Genomic DNA, 22,645 nt, shown 5'->3' on the forward strand with positions numbered 1-22,645 from the left:
TAGGACAGCCTAGGATCTCAGCTTCCAGATGAAAGTTACTGCAAGTCTCTAGGACAAACGGTCACGGAGATATGAGCGATATGGTAAAGGTCGTTTTTCAGATTTGAAATTTTAAAGTTCAAAAAGACAAGTGACAGCTAGCAACTAGAAAATGACAGGTGACAGTTAGGAGGCAGTTCTACTTAGATTAAAATAGCTTGAATTATATTATTTTAACTAAGAGATTGGTTCTGCACAGTTCTGCTGGGTACTCACAATATATTTTTGAAATAAATGGGCTTCGCCACGGATCTGGTCAGATTTTAGACTGTACTCTGGTCTGGTCTCGGCACTTCACAGTGATCTGGGTCAGCTCTGCTCTGCCTCTGGTTCTGGATATTGATAGATTTGAAGTCTGGATCTCTGGATGTGGATAGATTGAAGTCTCTATGTTGGCTCTCTGAAGGTTGATGGAGGTAAAGTATGGATTTTCCCGGCAGAGCGTCCCGCAGCAAATGGATTTGAAAGTCTCTATCTGTCCTGACTGTCTGCTTTTATGTGTTTTGAAAATGGGTGTGTGTGCAGCATCACTAGGCTCTACCCCTCTCCACTTGTCATTGGCCACTTCATGCTCTTCCCCTTGATTGGGGGAATGAAATGAAGTGTCATCATGATGAGGTCTGTTTATGATACAGAGAACCTACCCCTGTCAAATTACACACAATCTATATTTTGACCCAAAAAACATATTTCATAGCTACACAGTGGTTTGAAATTACATGCACCCATCATGCATTACAGGAGGTATACCCTGTCCAAATCTGCTCTTCCTGGGAGCTTGCATTCAGAAATGGTGACATTTGCACTTTTTAACTGGTTTCGCAATATCGGACATTACCCCAAATTTACACACATGTGCGCAAGGAGTATGGACATTACTTGATGAAGTGTCAGATTTTTAACATGCATACATTTTAAGTAATACCCTCTTAACTGCTAGCTTGCCCCCAGATCATGCCACCGGTTCTAAAAACCTCTCAAAATGTGGGCAGAAAAATCACAAGAATTATGGTGTCATTTAAATCATTTTCACAAGTCCGTACTATGAGTTATTCATCTTTTTAAAGTTATGTTCTGGGCGTGGTTTCCCCCCAGCACGAGGTTGAATTTCTGGTTTTTCCAGTTCTGCCAAGCCAGCTTGCTCTCACAGGCAGTGCTCCTCCCCTTTGCTTCAGGAGGAAGCCACTTTTTACGGCCCCCGTAATAAAACATTTGCCTGAGTCAGGACAGGGCTTTGTTCAATTTCCTGCAGAGCCCAGGTAATTCAATCAGAGAAGTATCATATCCCTTTTGGTGGGAGCAGCAAAAGGGCAGCTAGGCCTGGGAACACAGCTGTTGTGCAAGTCTCAACTCCTGTCGGGGGTAGCTGGTGGGCAGAATTCAGTTCCTTAAGCCAGGTTTCAGATAAAATGTCACTTTTTGTTCCCCAGTTTAAGTCAAGACAATGTTTACATATGCAGCTAGAATGCTGATTCTAAGTTCAAAACTATGACATTTAAACAATTGCAACCTATGTGACACTCAAAAGTAGGTCACTCATTTCTTTTAAACATTTAGATTTTTAGTGTCTTTCAGTCCAAATTTACTTGAACTGCTGAAATCCACAGCTCAGCCAGTCTTGTTATAAACCTTCAAGTCACTTCAGAATATAACTTTACATTGTATCCACCTCTCAGTAAGTCTTTCTTTGGCATGCTTTGGGTTCATTTATTCAGTTTTACACAAAGTCTGGTGGTTTTAAAATGCCGGCTTTCTGATAGTGGTGAGTACTGGTACTGCACCCATTTTTGGGATTTAAGAAATGAATTCCCCACAATTCTAGGTTGCTTTTGGCAATCAGCATTGCCATTCCCAATGGTTTCATACTACGGTGTGGGTAGTCCAATGGTGGTTTTAGGCAGTGCCCGTCTGTGCCCATAACATCGGCAAAAATGAGTGGCAGCCTATTCTTCATGCACTTCCCTGTGCATTTTCTGGGAAGCTCTGGCCATCATGATGTTTTCAATGCCAGTACTGCACAGTTTTTTAGGTAGGGCTTGGATGCATGGGTAAAAACATCCCACACTTCAGAGAGTTTATGGGGCCAGCAGCTTCTGTGGTTTCTTCAGGATCTTGACAGAATGAAAGGCCCACAGTAAATATTACTGCCTGAGCTGCTGTCATGCACCCGGCAGAAATTCCTGCAGGGCTCTTGGTGGTTCTGTTGAGGGAACTAAGGGGGAGTTGAGTGAGTCCCGTAGAGAGAACAAGGTCCTCAGTTAAAGGTTGGAGGAGTTGAGTTTACAGCTTTATTTAGGGGAAGGTGGTAGGAAAACCTTCTTCGTTTAATGAGCCATCTGAGTTATAGCTGGAAGTGGAGATTGCAGGAACCACTGGAGGAGTAGAGAGTGGTGTTGGGGAAGTAGAGGCTATAATGGTTAAATATGTAGGTCTTGGTTAGGCTGCGACGCGACTAGTAGCTCCAGAGCATTTCGGAGGTGATGCAAAGCAATTTTTAATATTTTGTGATCTGTGTAAGCTAAAAAATGTTATGTCGTCCCAAGGCTTTTTCTTCAGATGCAGCCAAGGTATCATTCATTTTATCATATCTATTGGGGATGCAGCCTCCTGGTCAGTTTCTCTAGTGGCTCCAAAAAATAAAATTTTAAGACATTTCGTGCTTTTTCAAGTTGAGTTTAGATGAATGTTTGATCGAAGGCAGGTGACTCTAGAGGTGGACGGTGAACTTTTAGATTTGAAGCAAGGCTCAAAGGATTTGTTTAGCTACGTTACACGGTTTAAGACCCTTGTGCTAGAAAGTTGTTGGCTGGAAGAGAAAAGGGCTTTACTTTTTTATTGTGGGTTCAAGGAAGAACCAAAGAATGCTTTAACCTTGGTAGAGGATAGGCTAGCTACTTGTGAAGGATTCATTGATTTGGCAATGCAGCTTGATTTGAGTGAGAGGTGAGGATAACGCAGGAGAAATATACCAGAGTCATGCCAATCGGTGAAGGGGGATTATCCAAAGGTGGAGGCAGTTTCTTTAGAAAAGAAGTTTCCAGTTCCTTCCTTTAGTTCGCATCCTCCTTTGAGTGCGGAAGAAAAGGAAAAGAGAAGGAATAATAAATGATGTCTTTATTGTGGCAAGGAAGGCCATTTTGAAGGGAATTGTAGCAGTGCCACAGGAAGTTCACATTCCCGCAAAATAGGAATCAGCAAGTTAACACTCTCCAGATGGTTACCCACATAACTCTAAATGTATCCTTATTTTCCGGTGAGGAGTTGATTGGTGAAGGGCCAGCTATGCTGGATTCAGATGCTACAGGCAATTTTTTGAATTGGAGGTTGGCAAGGTCTTTGGGCATTTCGTTAATATCTAAAGAATTAATTGAACAAGTGCGAGCAGTGGACATTACACAGTTGTCTTCAGGGCCAATAATTCATGAAACTGTTCTGTTGCGCCTATGGGTTGGAACGGTACATTGGGAGGAAATTGTTTTGAGTTAAATTATGCACACTAGTTGAAATTGATACTTGCCATGCCCTGCCTTACTTTTCATAATCCAACTTTAGACTGGGAGAGGAGAACTGTGACTTTCGATTCCATGTTGCAAAGAGCATTGTTTAAAGGGGCCCTTGGAGGTTGAAATAAATACCCCTCATAGAGTCGGGAAAAATCTTTCGGCTGGGAGTTGCGAGGGTCACTCTTGGACCTGCTGTGGGAGTTTTACCAGATTGCTAGAGAGAATTTGGTAATGTCTTTGATGAGAAGATAGCAGAACTACCCCTGCATCAATCCTACGATTGTAAAATTGATTTAGTTCTGGGAGCAGCAATTCCTTGCAGCAGAATTTACACCTTGACAGAAAAACAAAATCAGTACTAAGGATTACCTCGAAGAGAAATTGGCAAAGAGATTCATCCGACATTCTCAATTCCTATCAGCTTCCTCTCTGTTCGTTGTGCCGAAGAAGGGAGGAACGCTGCAAACCTGTATAGATTATCATGCCTTGAACAAGATTACAATTAAGAACAGGTACCCACTTCCACTAATTTCTGTCATGTTAGAACAGATCCAGGGTGCAGCAGTTTTTTTCCAAATAGGATCTCTGGGGAGCGTATCATGTAGTTCGTGTAAGATCGAATGATGAATGGAAGACTGATTTTAGGACTATTTGGATTATATACATATCAAGTGATGATTATATACATATCAAGTGATTCCATTTGGATTGTGCAATGCCCCTGTAGCTTTCCAATTTATTTTATTAATGAGGTTTCCATACTGTTTTTAGATCTATTCATAGTAGTGTATATTGATATCTTAATTTTTTCACAAAACCAACAAGAGCATCAACAACATGTCAAACTGGTTTTGCAGCGGCTATGTGCTAATCACTTATTTGCTAAACTAGAAAAAAGTAAATTTCACACTGAAGAAATTGAATTCCTAGGGTTTGTACCCTCTACGAGGTTTGAAAATGGACTCGCGTAAGGTGTGAGGGATTGCCCTGCTCCAACTTGTGTGAAAGAAATTGAGAGCTTGACGGGATTCGCCAATTTTTACAGCTGATTTATTTGAGGTTTTTCACAGTTGATTACTTCAATCACCAATTTGTTAAGAAGGGGCAACATTTATTTGTTCTCAAGAGGCTGAGCAAGCATTTCAAGAGCTAAAGGGAGAGTTCATCTCAACACCGATTCTACTGCATCTGGACGTGGAACAACCCTTCTTTGTAGAAGCTGATGCCTCTAGTCTAGCCCTAGGAGCAGTGTTATCTCAGCGACTTCCTAATACAGGTCAAATTCATCCAGTAGCTTATTTTTCAAAGAAATTGTTACCCACTGAGCTGAATTATACCATTTCCGATCGTGAGTTGTTGACTATTAAGTCATCCTTCCAGGAGTGGTGATACTACTTGTTGGGGACTTGGCGCGTGGTAACAGTATTAACCGACCAATGAAATCTAATGGTTTTGAAGACTGAGAAAACATTAACTCCTCGCCAATTGAGGTAGTCTCTAGTTTTTGCACACTATGGGGTCATTACACAGTAGGAGGTAACCATGCCGCTAATAGTGGCATGGCTACCCCCTTTTCCGGGTACCGGGTCTGGGATCCTTGAATGAGGAATTACCGGGCCATTCCAACCTTGGAGGGCCCGGTAATTCCTCATTCAAGGAACCCAGACCCAGTACATCCCCATTCCCATTCGAGCCCCATTGGGATCAATGGGAATGGGGGAGGGGTGCTAACAACGGGCCCGTTAATAACAAGCCCATTGTTAGCACCCTGTTCTGCTCATGAGACCCGCTAAGTGTGCCTGCTAAAACCAGGCGTCCTTAGCGGGTTCCTGCAAGCAGACTCGTAATGAGGCGGTAAGGGGTTGACGGCTGCGGCACCGTTAACGGCACCGTTAACCCCTTACCGCCTCACTCGGAATGACCCACTATGACTTCATAATTACTTTCAAGCCAGGAAGATTGAACGGAAAAGCAGAGGCTCTCTCGTGTAAAATTCCTGGGATTGAACATGTAAGCCCCGATTCCAGTCAAGCTCTGATTTCAGTGGATGATTTTATTGTGGGTGGTACTGACACTACAGAAGGGTTGCAACAGGAAATTCAATTGAAGATATCCCTAGAGGAGATATCTGTCTTTTGCTCAGAGAGATCCTGTTCGCCAAGTTCACAAAGATCTGCCTTAACATGAGAATGGACTATATCTTCCAACTGAGGAGTTGTGCATCTCTTTGCTGAAGGAGTGCTATGATTCATGACATAAGGTATGGTGGGAAAGGATGCAAGTGGATTTATCAAATTATGTCATCACATGCAAGGTGCGTCCTAGAAACAAGTCGGAGACTGGTAAACCTGCAGAAGTGTTAACTCTGTTGCCTATTCCGCCACAACCTTGTCATAATCTTTCAATGGATTTAATTGTACATTTACCCAAGAACTAGGGCTGTTCCGCAATTCTGATGGTAGTGGATCTCCTAACGATGGCTGGTCATTTTATTCTGATGAAGGGACCCCTCACAGCGGTGAACATGGCTCAGAGCTTTTTGCAGAACGTGGTTCGGTTGCATTGCCTTCCAAGCCAGCTAATGTCAGATAACGGTACCCAATTTGTTTCAAGATTTTGGCAGGCACTATGTAAACTATTGGGTATTGATGTTCACTTATCATCCGGTCACCGCCAATCAAATGGGCAAACTAAAAGGCTAAATCAAGAACTAGAAAAGTATTTCTGATGTTACCTTCAATCTGGGGAGTTGGGTAGACCTGGTATGGTTGGCGGAATTTAGTTACAATTCTCAGAAAGACTCTACTACCATGTCCCCATTTTACTGTAACCAAGGTGATCATCCTCGTTTTCCGCAGGAGTTAGTTTTTGAGGACACTTGTAATCCCGACATTGATAAAAAGAATTCAACTCATGAAGGAGAATTTATAAAGGCAGTGCAAGCTTTGCAGCAGAGTAAGCTTTCTTATAGAAAATGTGCTGATCATTCCCGTAGAGCTTCTCCCAAATATTCTGAAGGAGATTTGGTTTGGTTGTCCTCATGTTACATCAACTTAAGGGGAAGAATAAGTTCAGTCCACGTTTTCTGGGTCCTGTTGAAATTGAGAAGGTGTTGTCTCCTCCTGTGTCCATGAAACTAAAATTACCATCTCATTTGAAAATTCACCCCACTTTTCATGTGAGTTTAGTAAATCTTTGTGCAAAAGGAACGAGATTAAGAAAGAATCCACCTCCAGTTCTAGTGGTGGGGGAGGAAGGATTTGAGGTGCAAGCAATTTGAAACTCCAGGGTGTATAAAGGAAGGGGAATTGCAGTATTTTATAGCTTGCGAAGGATTTGGTCCAGAAGAAAGGTCATGGGAGAGGGTGGAGTTTCTGACTGCTCCCTTGTTAACTGCACATGTGCATTGTAGACATCATCTTAAGCAAGACCCTGGGTCATGGCCTTAACAGGGGTGGCGGGGGGTCAGGATCCTAACTTTATATATATATGTATTCATGGAGAAATGTGGATTCTATTTAATGGGACAGACATAAGGTTCCTTAACTACTCATTTCAGGAAGATATGCATAACCCAAGGCAAGATGGAGGGAACAATTGAAGAAGCTTGGAATTCTGAGGCTACTAGGATTCCAGAGGAGTGTTCTAAACTGCCTTTCCTTGATTGTAACTTAAGTGATAGAACATATTCATTTCATCTCCTAGTTTTAGGCCTTTTGAGCATTAAGAAGCCATCAGCTCTTCGTGGGACATGTTCCAGTAGCCTCTGGTGGGATTGTTCCTTGTTTTGAAAATATGAGAAAGTTGTTTTATGAGAGACAGTAACGTTTAAAAAGAAGAACTTGAAGTATTTCCTTAATGTTCATTCTGCCTTCTAGTCTTAGAGTTTAAAAGTGAAAGCACCGTTTGGTTAAGGAGTGGCGTGCTTAGCTGTATTTTTTAAAATAAATTAGAAGCTGGTTCAACTCTGTTTAGAAGACATCAGTGTGCAAGCATCACCGGTCATGCAAAGCTGTAATAGGGAGAGGAGCTGGCACTAACTGTTACGCACAGACTAATCCTAGTGATTGTTTGATAAAGTTTAGGAAGCAGCATTTCTTCCCGCTCACCACGCTTAAAAGACCAGCTGTTTTACTGCTAAATTACAAATACACATTAATTCGAAAGAAAAACCATAAGGTTTAGGAAGCAGCATTTCTTCGCACTCGCCACACTGAAAAGACCTGGGCCCTCATTACGACCCTGGCGTTGGACCATGGTGCTAATAGCACCATGGTCCATGCCGGTAACTTACCGACTCCGCCATGGCGGAATGGGGAATTACCGCCTCATTCCGAGGTTGGCGGGGCGGTAATTCCCCATGCCGCCATGGCCCTTCCCCATTCCCATTTTTGCCCCATAGGGCTCAATGGGAATGGGGAAGGCGCTAAGTACGGTGCCGCAAATTGTGGCACCGTACTTAGCACCAAGGTCCCTTTGCGGGTTGGTTTTTAACGCCTGCAAAAAGCAGGCGTTAAAATCGCCAACCCGCAAAGGGACCTCGTAATCAGGCGTTAAGGGGTTAACGGCGCCGCAACCTTTTACGGCGCCGTTAACCCCTTAACGCCAGGGTTGTATGTTTTACTGCTAAATTACAAATGCACAATAATTCGAAAGAAAAACCAGTTAAAAATAAAACTGTAAATATTTCGTAACCAGAATTCATTTGTTAAAATAGGCAATTTAAATAAAAAGAAACCAGCGCTCGTTGCACTAACATTTTTAACTAGAGATTGATAAGCACATCTGCACACATTCTTTCAAGGCACACAGTTTCTTCAGCAGCAAGGATTCTAAATATTTAATCGACTGGGACTCAATCAAGGATTGAGGAGGTCTGAACTTTTGACAAAGGAAGTTACTTTTCTGCAGAGTCATGAAAAGATTCAAAGAAGAGTTTCCGTTCCGAAAGGTTTTCTAAAAGGAAAGAGAAATCAGTTTATACCGAGAGAAGTGTTCTTTAAAGGCTTTCATAAGAAAAAGAATAAATGAAGGCAGTGATAGAGGAGGTTGGAACAGCTTCATAATTGCAGGTATACATTTTTACAATGCCCTCGTCTTTATCTGTTATCTTGTTTGGCATTTCCATTTTGTTCCTAAGTATATGTAATGGTTTTCTTTGACCTTTTGTTAAATTTGTTTTAAAATGAATATGTTTAGTTTCTAATTTAGAAACTGCTCTCATGATCACTTTTTGAAACGTGAGAATTTCAGGATCAAGCGCAGTCGATGGAGATGTAAACTAGGATTTTACATTGATTGATTGATTGTTTATTTGTATAGCGTCTATACACAATGGGCCTCATTCCGAGTTGGGCGCAAAGGGATTACCGGCACCGGTAAGGACACCAGTGCCGGTAAACACTTTGCCCCCTATTCCGAGGTCCCTTAGCGGGTCCCTCCTTGGACGGGACCCGTTAAGGGACCTCAGAGCTAATAACGGTACCGCAAATTGCCCCTGGGGCTCAAATGGGAATGGGAAATGGATTTTTCAATGGAGACTTACCGGTCCCGCAAAGGTCGGACTACACCGGTAAGTCCCCATTGAACCAAGTCGGAGTCGGTACCGGTATGGGAGGTAGTCATGGCGCAAATAGCGCCATGACTACCTCCATACTCGGAATGAGGGCCAATGTGTTTCAAAGTGCTTCAAGGAGGGTGGGAACCTGGGAGGAATACAGTTATATTCTTACAATCTCTTGAAGCAATTCAGACTGTGCAAAATAACTGTCACAATCAGCCTGGCTACATTTCAGATAGTGCAAGTGCAAGGAAAACAAAAAGGAGGCAGGGGGGATTGAGACAAAACAAGCGATTACATTACTATGCCTGATGGCAATTGATGTACTGCTGGAAAGTTAATAAGAGCAGGAGGAGGGAGAGGGGGTATAGATTGAGGGAGAAGGGGAAGAACAACACAACACAACACAAGCAACTAACATACTAGCAGGCCGATTCATGGAAATACAGTCAAAAGTATCGCACGCGGCTGGCGCAGAGTGTTCCCGTGCGAATGTCTGCGCCAGCCGCGTGCGATAAAATCCATTTCAGCGCACATCGTATTCATGGATTAATCCTCCAAAACAAGCCGTGGCGCAGAGTATCGCAGCGACCCTGCAGCAGCGCCAGTTACGCCCCCAAGAACGCCCTTGCGCAAGGAAAAGCCATCAAGATCGTAAAACCATCGCAAAGGGCTGCGCCAACCCTGTACCAGTGCGAGAAGCAACACACGCGACCTGGGGGAGCGTGTGCGTGTAATTCAGGGGTGCGCGAGAAGTTCCACACGCGATTGGCCTGGGCGCGTGTATTTCAGGGGCTCGCGGGTGCTACCAAACGCGATCGGGCCTGGGGGGAGCGTGTGCGTGTAATTCAGGGGTGCGTGAGAAGTTCCACACGCGATTGGCCTGGGCACGTGTATTCCAGGGGCTCGCGGGTGCTTCCACACGCGATCGGGCCTGGGGGGAGCGTGTGCGTGTAATTCAGGGGTGCGCGAGAAGTTCCACACGCGATTGGCCTGGGCGCGTGTATTTCAGGGGCTCGCGGGTGCTTCCACACGCGATCGGGCCTGGGGGGAGCGTGTGTGTGTATTCCAGGGGTGCGCGAGGAGTTGTACACGCGTTAGGGCTGGGTGCGTGTATTGCAGGGGTGCGCAAGAAGTTTTACACGCGTTAGGGCTGGGTGCGTGTATTACAGGGGAGCGCGAGTAATTCTACATGTGAATGGGCTGGGTGCGTGTATTACAGGGGAGCGCGAGAAGTTCTACACGCGATTAGCCTGGGCGCGTGTATTTCAGGGGTGCCAGAGAAGTTTCACACGCGTTAGGCCTGGGCGTGTGCATTTCAGGGGCTTGCGGGTGCTTCCACACGCGATCGGCCCTGGGGGGAGCGTGTGCGTGTATTTCAGGGGTGCGTGAGAAGTTCCACACGCGATTGGCCTGGGCGCATGTATTTCAGGGGCTCGCGGGTGGTTTCACACGCGATCGGTCCTGGGGGAGCGTGTGCGTGTATTTCAGGGGTGCGTGAGAAGTTCCACACGCGATTGGCCTGGGCGCGTGTATTTCAGGGGCTCGCGGGTGCTTCCACACGCGATGGGCCCTGGGGGGAGCGTGTGCGTGTAATTCAGGGGTGCGCGAGAAGTTCCACACGCGATTGGCCTGGGCGCGTGTATTTCAGGGGTGCGTGGGAAGTTCCACACGCAATTGGCCTGGGCGCGTGTATTTCAGGGGTGCGCGGGAAGTTCCACACGCGATTGGGCTGCGTGTGGGTATTAGGGGTGCGTGCAAAGTTTTACACGCGATTGGGCTGCGTGCGGGTATTAGGGGTGCGGGCGAAGTTTCACACGCGATTCCAGCAGGGTACGTGTATTTCAGGGGTGCCGGGGAGTCCTACATGTGATTTGCCAGTGTGGGTCCTCCCAGGTGTTCCCTGTACACCCTCCACGGCCCCTGCAGGCAGCCCACACCACAGGGGACTACCCTGCATCCCTGGTCATGTCCCGCAGGCAGCCCACCCAACATGGGCATGCCCCCCAGCAAAGGCACATGTCTCCTTGCACCAATGATCACCAACTCATGTCCCCTTGCACCCCCACCCCCAGCATTGCGGGGCACCTGCCAGCAGGCCCCCACCCATGTCTCCCAGCACCCCCACCCCCCCCAGTCACCAGGGGCAGCCTCCACCAGGCCCCCACCCATGTCTCCCACCACCCCCACCCCCCCAGTCACCAGGGGCAGCCTCCACCAGGCCCCCACCCATGTCTCCCACCACCCCCACCCCCCAGTCACCAGGGGCAGCCTCCACCAGGCCCCCACCCATGTCTCCCACCACCCCCACCCCCCCAGTCACCAGGGGCAGCCTCCACCAGGCCCCCACCCATGTCTCCCACCACCCCCACCCCCCCCCCAGTCACCAGGGGCAGCCTCCACCAGGCCCCCACCCATGTCTCCCACCACCCCCACCCCCCCAGTCACCAGGGGCAGCCTCCACCAGGCCCCCACCCATGTCTCCCACCACCCCCACCCCCCCCAGTCACCAGGGGCAGCCTCCACCAGGCCCCCCCCATGTCTCCCACCACCCCCACCCCCCAGCACTGTGGGGCACCTGCCAGCAGGCCCCCACCCATGTCCCACTCATGTCCCCTTGCACCCCCACCCCCCAGCACTGTGGGGCACCTGCCAGCAGGCCCCCAACCATGACCCCCTGCCCCCAGGTCCTGACGATACACAATCATGGCAGTAATGGGCAGCATACCCAGCACAAACACCCAGCCAAGGATTGCATCCACCCACATAGCAAATGCAATTACATGATACAACCCCAATGGCAAGTATGTAAATGAACACATGTCCGTCACACACACATACACAATGGGTGCAAGTGAATGTCAAAACCCATATCATGACATGCATGAAACCAATGAGAAAATACCACAAAAGAAAGTTATAAAAACATGTATTCTCGAAGAAAATGAAGTAAACAAATCAAACATACAACAATGGGGATAACAAAATAAATTGTCCATGTCCGATAAGTAATGTAAAAATCAAAAAAACAAAGGAATCCAAAAACTAATGTAGTCCAAAGCAAAATCATGGTGAAAAAAAATAAGGGAAAACCATTGCCTCATGGTGAACACAAATATAAATCAAAAAAATGTATTTTAAAAAATCCAACTATACACGAGAATATTCCAGGGTCCATGAGCCCAACACTATAAATGAAACCTACTACTACCTAATAAAAAAACTATATACAGAAAAGTGGCCATTGTCCGAGCGGTCCAAAAAAATCTCAAAAAATAAAGGAAACCTAACACTAACTAACTAAAGAACTATATACAATGGCAGCGGGCAAGTCCTGCGGCTCACTCTGTGATGTTGCTGGCCAGGGCATCATCGAACTCCATGTCGATGTCCTGGAGGCGGGACTCTGTCCTGGCCCCGAGGTCTCGCAGGGATAACCCCATGTTCACCTCAAACTCCCTGCGAGCTTCCTCGAGGCACTCAGCCCGCCTCAAAGCCCGATGCATGGAGAACTCCGCCCTGACCATGGTGAGCCGCTCCTCTTCCGCCCGCTGCCGCTCCGCACCTATCCGCTGGACCAACTGCTCCCACACGGAAGACACTACCATCCCAGGGTTCTCCTGCCCTCCGGCCGATGCCCGCCCCTCTGATCTTGATGGCCCCGAGCCATGATGCCTCCCACGTCGAGCCTGCTGCTGCCTCCGACGCCACTGCCTCTGCCAGCACGACGGCATCCAGGCTGATGGAAACCACCGACGCCGTCGTGCACGTGCCCTGCCCGATGATGCCGTCACATCCTCCATCTGCTGGGGTCCAGTTGCTGTGGTGTCCACCCTTGCTGGACCTCTGACTCCCGACTGTGGCAGGGATGGGATCCCCACCAAGTTGGCTGCATTGGTCAGGGCAGGTCCACAGGGGGCCCTGGTGGCATCTGGGCCGGAAGACGGCAAGGAGAACGACTGGCGTATAGTCTCCACAGAGGAGGAGAGGGCCGCCAGATTGGCCGACACATGCAGGAAACCCCCGAACATGGACGATCCCAATTGGGCCACGTCGGCACGGTGCTCTTCGTGATGACGTGCGTGCTCCTCCTGGGAAGCACGCACGGCATCACGAATCACTGCCGTGCGCATCGCGACCCCAATCAGGACCTTCTCCACACGGCCAGGTGTCCCCTCGTCCGCAGGTGGAGGGGAGTCAGATGACATGGACATCCCCTCTACCTGCGGACGGGCCTGGGACGGGGCATCCCTGCTGGTGCAAGGTGGTGCACCCACAGGTTCAGGGACAGCGACATGCACAGGCCCCTCCACGGTGACCTGTGCTGCCTCCTGCCCCTGCCCCTGGACTGCACCACTTGCACCAGCAGGGATGCCCCCACCAGGCCCCATGTGCGCCTCAGTGGTGGCCTCCTCCTCCTCTGTGGAAACCACCAACCTGGATGGCTCCTCACCGTCTACCGCCGTGCCAGGCCCCTGTGGGGGCTCACCCACCCCTTCCGCTGCAGCCGTGGGGGCATCCCCGCCGCCTTGCTCCACAGCGCCGTCTCCGCCCTCTCCTTCACTAGCCGCTGCGTAGAGGGAGACATAGAACACAAGCATCAGGGTACTGTAAAATGGTCCCCTAGACAGGAAGCAATAGCAGATGAGTGCCACTGTCAAAGTACACTTCCATCATGTCACACCACAACACATGTGTCAGCCCAGGCAAAACACACACAGTGACAGTCATGGTGCGTGCCATGGACATTTCAATACATGTCCAATGGACTCTCGAATCATACAATGTAATGGGACTCACATGCATCATGGGTCATGCCTATCACATGCACACACTTCACCTCGGTCACATCCATCTGGCCCCGTACACCCCAATCACAGTGCATACAAGGATGACTAGGCTGCATCAGTGAATCTGTACATTGTCACAGACATGTGTCATGCATCCATGGCACTCACAAGTCACAGACACGCAGGTCAGGCACACAGACATGGATACCACATATGTATCTGGCATCAGCACCCATCCCTCGCCCCCACCCATGTCCAGGAACAGAGACTGCCATGCTCTCATGTGTGCAATCTGCACAGGGCTCCCCATGTCGCATTCAAACACATGCAACAACCGTGCGGTTCACACATTACAGGTCGCACATGCATTCCCATAATGTCCCTGCACACATACATGCGTACATGGCCTATGTCACACATGCAGGCAAGTATCAGACAACCAGCACACTGCAACACGCCCTGTCTCACACAGCAATGCTTGGCCACTTACCGCTCAACTCCAGACGGGTCTCCCTCTCAAGGACCTGGGCGTGGAGCGCTGGGTGTACGCGTTCCAGGACCCTCAACTGGATGGAACTCATGCGGCCCCGGCTCCCCTCCACGAGGCGCCGGGCCTTCATGAGGGTCCTGGACCTCAAGTCCTCCCAGCGCTTCTTGACCTTCTGGATGGTGCGGGTTGCCACCCCCTCCGCGTTGATGGCAACCACACAGTCGGCCCAGATCCTCTCCCGTCCTTCCCTGTTGGCGCGGGACGATCCGAAGAGGGCATCATACTGCCCCAGGACTTGCTCCACCAGGACACCAACTTCGGTGGCAGTGAAGCTGGTGCCCCTCTGCCCCTCTGGCCGGGGGTTGCCACTGGTGTCAGATGTAGATGTGCCCGACATGGCAAACCCAGGGGCAGGAGTGGGTGGGCAACTGGGTCCTGGGGCTGGGCTGTGGAGCGATGTTATTCGAGTCGGGAGTCTTCTGTACCAGCAGGGGTGGACACAGCAACTGGACCCCTGCAGATGGCTGATGTGCAGGCACCAAATGGCAGGGCACGGTGGCAGCAGGCAGGCAGGCAGGCAGGCAGCAGCAGATGGCACATGGGAGGCTGCTCGGGGCACTGGGGGGCAGTGATTCGGCCTTCTGGGCAGGAGCGTGGTCTTCCGTGTGTTTTCGCGTGGCCAGCTTGATACGGAGTGATTTGGCACGTGAAAATCCTGCACGTCAGCGTGAAATTCGAGGAAAGGGCCTTAGCGCGTAAGCGCGTCAGCACGCGTACGCGATTTCATTGGACCAAAGGCCCTTACAGCGTAAGCGCGTCTGTGCAGTTTCGCGCACGGGCGTTGCCCTGGCAGGGCCTCTCTGTACGTGCTTTTCGTGCGGTGCGTGTGTTTTCCATCCGTTGGGGTTCACTCGCTATTACTTCGCAGCGGGTGTTGGCTACGCGTTCTTCTACATGCAAGGCAGACGGTGAGTGGTACCCCGCTCCCCCAGGCCCCATCGCGTGTGAAACCACACGCAGGCCCCTGTAATACACGCACCCCGCTCCCCCAGGCCCCAGCGCGTGTGAAACCACCTGCAGGCCCCTGAAATACACGCACCCCGCTCCCCCAGGCCCCATCGCGTGTGAAACCACCCGCAGGCCCCTGAAATACACGCACCCCGCTCCCCCAGGCCCCATCGCATGTGAATCTTCTTGCGCACACCTGATATACACGCACCCAGCCAAAACGCGTGTGAAACTTCTCGCGCACCCCTGATATACACGCACCCAGCCAAAACGCGTGTGAAACTTCTTGCGCACCCCTGATATACACGCACCCAGCCAAAACGCGTGTAGAACTTCTCGCGCACCCCTGGAATACACGCGCACAGGACAATCGCGTGTGAAAACACCCGCGAGTCCCTGAAATACACGCACACGCTCCCCCTGCCTGATCGCGTGTGAATCTTCTCGCGCACCCCTGAAATACACGCGCCCAGGACAATCGCGTGTGAAAACACCCGCGAGCCCCTGAAATACACGCACCCAGGCCAATCGCGTGTGGAACTTCACGCGCACCCCTGAAATACACTCACACGCTCCCCCAGGCCCGGTCGCGTGTGAAACCACCCGCGAGCCCATGGAATGCACGCGCCCAGGCCAATCGCGTGTGAGATACTTCTCGCACACCCCTGAAATACACGCACCCAGCCAAAACGCGTGTGAAACTTCTCGCGCACCCCTGATATACACGCACCCAGCCAAAACGCGTGTAGAACTTCTCGCGCACCCCTGGAATACACGCGCCCAGGACAATCGCGTGTGAAAACACCCGCGAGCCCCTGAAATACAAGCATACGCTCCCCCAGGCCCGATCGCGTGTGAATCTTCTCGCGCACCCCTGAAATACACGCGCCCAGGACAATCGCGTGTGAAAACACCCGCGAGCCCCTGAAATACACGCGCGCAGGCCAATCACGTGTGGAACTTCACGCGCACCCCTGAAATACACGCACACGCTCCCCCAGGCCCGATCGCGTGTGAAACCACCCGCGAGCCCATGGAATGCACGCGCCCAGGCCAATCGCCTGTGAGATACTTCTCGCGCACCCCTGAAATACACGCGCCCAGGCCAATCGCATGTGGAACTTCACGCGCACCCCTGAAATACACGCACACGCTCCCCCAGGCCCGATCGCGTGTGGGCCTTCTCGCGCGTGTAGGACTTTGGCGCACATTTTTTTCCTGCGCAGGGACGCTACCGCCTGCTTTCGTGTGGCGGACATGTATGGGCCTTTGCGCGTCTTTGGCCGTGCGCTGTTTTTCCCTATTCGATTCCATGAATACGTGTTGTAGGCGAGCGTGTGGGCGTTCTGCGCACTTGCCTCCTGTACTTCCCCCGTGACGCCCACATTTTCACGAGTTGTTCCCCATTCTGCGTGTGACGCCCCGTGTTACGCCTACTTTTGTTCTGTGCGCCGCGCTATGTGCGAATTCGCTGTGGCCTTATCGCACGGCGTTCGATGACCTGTGCGCCAGCGTGCGCCGTGCACTTTCTCAGCGCACATCCCACATTTCGCGCGTGCCCGTGCTTCCATGAATGGATGTGCGCTGTTTTCTGTGCGATTTTCTGCGATTTTTTCTGTGCCACTGCGAATCGCACATTTTCGCACGCGTGCGCCGGTTTTTCCGCGCACATTATTTCCATGAATCGGCCTGTAGGTCTGATGACGATTCTGAGTTGTGCTGGACAGTGAAGTGGGAGGAAAACACGGAGGGGACGGTGGGAGAGGCAAACATGCTGCTATCACAAGGCCACGGAAAAAATGATAGAGTAAGTGCTAATGAACAAAAAAAGGGAGGAGAAGGGGAGAGTAGATGAAAAATAAAGGAGGCTACAATTACTATGCCTGATGGCAATTGAGGTAGTGCTGTAATATTTTAACAAGAGGAGGGGAGGGGTAAGGAGGAGGGGAGCGCAGGAGGATGATAAAGACAAGCAACTACAATTACTATGCCTGACAGCAATTGAGGTATTACTAGAATTTAACAAGAGGAGGTGAGGGGTAAGGAGGAAGAGAGGGCAGGGGGATGATAAAGATAAGCAACTACAATTACTATGCCTGACGGCAATTGAGGAAGTGCCAGAATTAAACAAAAGGAGAGGAGGGGAAGAGGGAAAAGGTGAGAGGGGAGGAGAAGGACAAGACAGACGACCAACATATTAAAATATTAAAACAGTGCTGTTTTGTACTATTTCTCCAAGGTTTATTGGCAAAATATGCTTTTGATCGAATAGACCTTAAGAATTAGTGAGTTCAATTCATATTGGTATTTCTATTGTTAGGGACAAAACTCAGGTCTTTACTAAGGCAATCAATTTCACTTTGTGATAGAGTGGGAAGACAAATACAAATTAAACACAGGCGCCAAGTTTTTATTTAGAGCTGATATCTGTCTATCTTGTGTAGTGATATATATATACAAACTATCTCTATTCACCTGTAACTGCGTTATCTGGTTTGCATGTCCTAGGGTTTCGAGGGACTTTGTGATCGATAGTTCAGTCGTCTTCCTCTGTCTGGATCCTCTCCTGGGGAACAAAGGGTTTAAAGGTTCTCTCCCTGTTGCATTTGTCCCATCACGTTTAGAAGGACTACTGTCTACTAACTCTTATTCACTAGAACCACTAGATTTTGAAATGTCTATAATTTCCAATTTTTCTTGCTTGTTTGTTCTGTGTAATAACCAGGTTGTAAATATAGATACACATATTGTTCAGTGAAAATTTTTCTTATTCATACTGAACTGGAGGCTTTCAGCCCTTTGAGACGAGGTAGCAATACCCTTTAGATGAATGGGTCTGCAGAAGTTACTCAAACATCAATAATCGAAATGACACAGGTAGTTGGCAAAAGGATAACTGTTTTAATATAAATTATCTAAAACAGGGAGTACAACGGACATCAACGGATGGCTCAGCATAAGATCTCTCAATGCATCTTAAAAAAAGAATTATTTTATAGCACTAAATCATCATTGACGACGTTAACCTACGTATTACTAACATCATCCTACGTGGCAAACTACAAAAACGTTAGTGGAAATTGTGATAGGTCCTTAAGGAACCTCTAAGTATACGATCCATACTCATCTAAAAGAGTGAAGAAAAGTGAGAGGTTTCTTAACATCAGGTGGGGCAACTAAGCCCTTCCCCGAAACAGGTCACTACAAACGTCACTTGATACATGACGTCCTATTGGCTATACAAACAATAGGACCCTTAATCATGTGGCACTCTACCTCCGTCAGTACTTGTCTACCTACGTTAGCAACATGCAGACTGGACTTCCAGGTGCTGGTGAGCTAGTCTTCTACCATAGCTTCCCACCAATTAGCATATTCATCTATCATCACCTCAGTGGTCTGCTGTCAATTAAGACTTTGAACTTGTCATTGGGAGTGTTCTTTTGCTATGACGAATTCAAGGGAGTGAAGGCATGCTCTACACTGATGCATAGATGTGACCATCGTGTTCGTCCAACTTCATCCATCCACATGACTGAAGACCACAAAATCGAGCCCTATTGTATTTAAAATACTATTTTTTAATAGACCTCTGACGTCTTCCTTGTTTTTGTTCATGCCTTCTGAACAAGAGTTTTGTTCTTTCACACGATTTGTATCCAATGCCTGCTCACCCCACCCTGACCTCTACAATCTGGTTGATCAGTTTTAAATCTTGAATTAAATGCCACGACCAGCTTTTCCCTTTTTTAATCAGATAAATTGCAGTATTGCACAGTGACTCTGACGTCACTAGGATGCCCTGTTCCATCATAGTGCTAAAAATACCTTCATCTGCCTCTAGAGGCATGGGATACTGTCATGCTCAAGGTAAAATTGTTCCTGGTTTCAATTTAATCGTCACTTCCCCAGCTCCCTTCAGTAGGCCTATGTCATAGGGGCCTATTGCCCATAATGAAACTGGCACTTTCACCATGTCATCATCAAAATACTCGGAACGTTTCTGTGCTAGCATAATTTTTTGAGGAACCTCAAGTTTGATTCGTCTCACCCAAAAAGTAATACTCATCTCGAATACTACTTCGCCATCTGATGGATGATCTCCAAACATATCCTCATCAGTGACATCAGTCTATCTGTAACCTTCCCCAATGGCAATCACTGCACCGTCATCTGCCGTCATGATAATTTCCATCAAGCAAAGCCATTTCTCCTCGCACTATGGCTGCTTGTAATTCTAAAGGAAAGATGTGCCCTTCCTCTTCATCCATAGGTATCTTTGGCCTGAATAAGAATTCATCAGGTATTCTCATAGTTCTGCCCACTAAACCTGGCTGCCAACAGAATGAGTACCCCATAGTGAAAAACATCTGGTTCCAACAGTACTCATTGCATGACCATTTGTCCTGCAAATGCCATAATAAATTCACTCATGTTTAAATTATGCATACCTGGGGCCTCATTATGACCCAGGCGCTAATGGGTTAATGTGGCTGTGGCGCCGTTAACCTATTAGTATATAATTACGAGGTCCTTTTGCGGGACCCGACCTTAACGGCTGGTGTAGACCAGCCGTTAAAGTAGGGTGCCGCAAAGGGACCTCAGTGCTAATTACGGTGCTGCAATTTGCGGCACCGTACTTAGCGCCTTCCCCATTCCCATTGAGCCCTATGGGGCAAAAATGGGAATGGTCAAGGGCCATGGCGGCATGGGGAATTACCGCCCCGCCAACCTCGGAATGGGGTGGTAATTCCCCATGCCGCCATGGCGGACACCGGCATGGACCATGGTGCTAATAGCACCATGGTCCTCCGCCTGGGTCGTAATGAGGCCCCTGGTGTTGAGCACACTATGCCTTTATCAGTGAATGAAATCGTCATGTTTAACTTGGTCATTAAATCTCAACCTAATATATTGACAGGTGTCTGCCTTGAATATAACAACGGCACAGACATGTCACACTTTCTTATAGAGACTGGCAATTCTTCAGTAAAAGGAACTCTGCTTGTACCTCCTTTGAACCCTTGAGTATTCATGGCATTTCCAAACATCGAAAATGTCCCCTCTCGTATACTTGAGAGTGTTCTACCGTGTCTACTAAAAAGTTAAAAGATTTGCCTCCTATATCGACGTCAAACCTCGCATTCTCTTGAGGATTGGGCGTCAATGAACTATCAAACACATCAAGTCTCCCAGTGAGCTGTCCTATTGTGGATAAATTCTCATCCCCGTAACTGTGAAAGGATTTTCTCCATCAACAGTAACACCCCCTATTCTAGGAGTCATTAACTGACGCGTGTTTGTGCTCTGCTGTGTCTGCATGGGTGACTGCTCGGACTGCCCTTGTGGCAGATTCATTGTTGCCTGCTGTGTTTGAAAATCTTGATGCATTCTCAGCGCTTGTGTCTGCTGCACTGTTTGATTCTGAGCAAACCCATCTCCATTCTGCTGCGAATATGCAGGTGGGTTTGTAGTCCCCCCTCTTGAGAACTGCCCATTCTGCCCAAATCCTTGAACATACGAGCAAAGTGCCCTGACATACCACACGTCCAACATATAGGAGGAGGTTTCCTAATTTGCCTCTCCTGCATGCCTTGACTATCGCTCTGTGTGTTTGGAAACCTACTTTGAGTATTCTGGAAGTTTTCCTGATTATTCTGGACTCCTCTACCTCGAAAGCCTCCCCTTACCCCTGGTGCAAATCCACTATTATTTTGATTGAACTGCCTTTGGTTATTCACCTGCGGAATGTTCGCTGCTTGCTGTGAACCCAATCTGTCTCCACTAGTCAACATCGCCCCTTTGATGGCGTATTTTGACAGTTTCTTCAGCACTAACTTTGCCTCTTCACCTTTCCTAGCATCATCTTTCTTTCAGTTCTTCTCTTGCAAAAGTCTGCAATAATACGCAGTGGTCAGCTGGATTTCTGACCATGGTTTTGCTTCCATGCCCACTAATTTCTTGAGCTGCTTCTGTTCTGCTTCTGGCAGCCCCTGCCACAAGATATGATATAATACAGGTATGGATTTCCCCCAAGCCTCACATGACTCCAAAGCACACTGCTCTTGGCAATTCTGAATGTAAACAAGAGTATCCTCCCCTTCCTGCATCTTTTTTGCCATTATAGCTCCCATGCTGGACGTGTCGGGGTACAGTACTCTAAGTGCTTTCCAGACAGCCGCTCTACAGTTATTGAACGGTGCTCCATCATGAGAAGTGTTTACCATGGTAACACTAGAATACCCTGCTCTTGACCAAACGTCTGCAGCCCTTTCCCCAAGGATGGCGATCAGGAGACATTTAATGTCCCCTATAGCTAACATGTTTCCTCCTGTCATTTTCTCTAACTCATGTATCCATTTCCCAGCGTTGCAAGTTAAACTCGGGAGTTTGCACCTTAAATTATCCTTATCCATCTGTGGCCAAGGTATATACTGTGGCCTATCTCCTCCCTTTTCTAACAAAGGAAACTCTGAGATCCCAAACTCATATTCGTCTCCCATCGTCTGTCGGTCCATAAGAGGGTCAATGGTTCCACTCCGCCTTCTACCTGGCAGCTCACCTTAACCTGCTCACATAAATTGCCGAGTCCCCCCTCCCACCATTGGATCGCCTTCTAGGTGGATCTAGCCGCATCAATGATTCTGACGCCCGAGATTTGGGTAGGTCTAGATCTGACCATCTTACTTCCTTATCCATTGGAAAACACCCTTCAGGGCCACATGCGTTATCTTCCGCTTCCCCACGCAAGGTTGCTCTGTCCTCGTCTGACATATCCTGTCCCCAACTTGTGTGACTTCTCTCCTCTTCCTTTCTATTCCGAGCCAGTCTATCTAAAGACAGCTCCTTTGGCTAAAAACTAGACAAGGCTCCTTCTTTATTGTACAGCTGCCTACTCTCGAGTCGATAATTTTTACCCTTCCCTTGCAGCACTTTCTTAGTCCTAATATCCTGATAGACTTTATTGATAGCATCCCCAATGCATCTCGAGTCAAACTCATTCTCTAGATTTGCTCTAGACGGACCTGCTATTGGCTCATGTGCTGGGAAGAACTCTTCTATGTCTTCCCATGCCACTACTGGATTAGGATCCATTACGTCCTTTCCATATGATCAATGTTGCATGCTCTTTGCCTCCTCTTTCATTCTAATTCATCGTCAAATTCTCTTTGCTTTCTTGCTTACACTCTTACTCTTTCTTCCTCTTTTATCTTTGTCTCTTCTCTCATTTGCCCTTAGTATCTCTTCATCTCTA

This window comes from Ambystoma mexicanum, chromosome 1p, assembly GCF_040938575.1.
Source record: "Ambystoma mexicanum isolate Mex_15411 chromosome 1p, UKY_AmexF1_1, whole genome shotgun sequence".
NCBI classification, from domain to species: Eukaryota; Metazoa; Chordata; class Amphibia; order Caudata; family Ambystomatidae; genus Ambystoma; species Ambystoma mexicanum.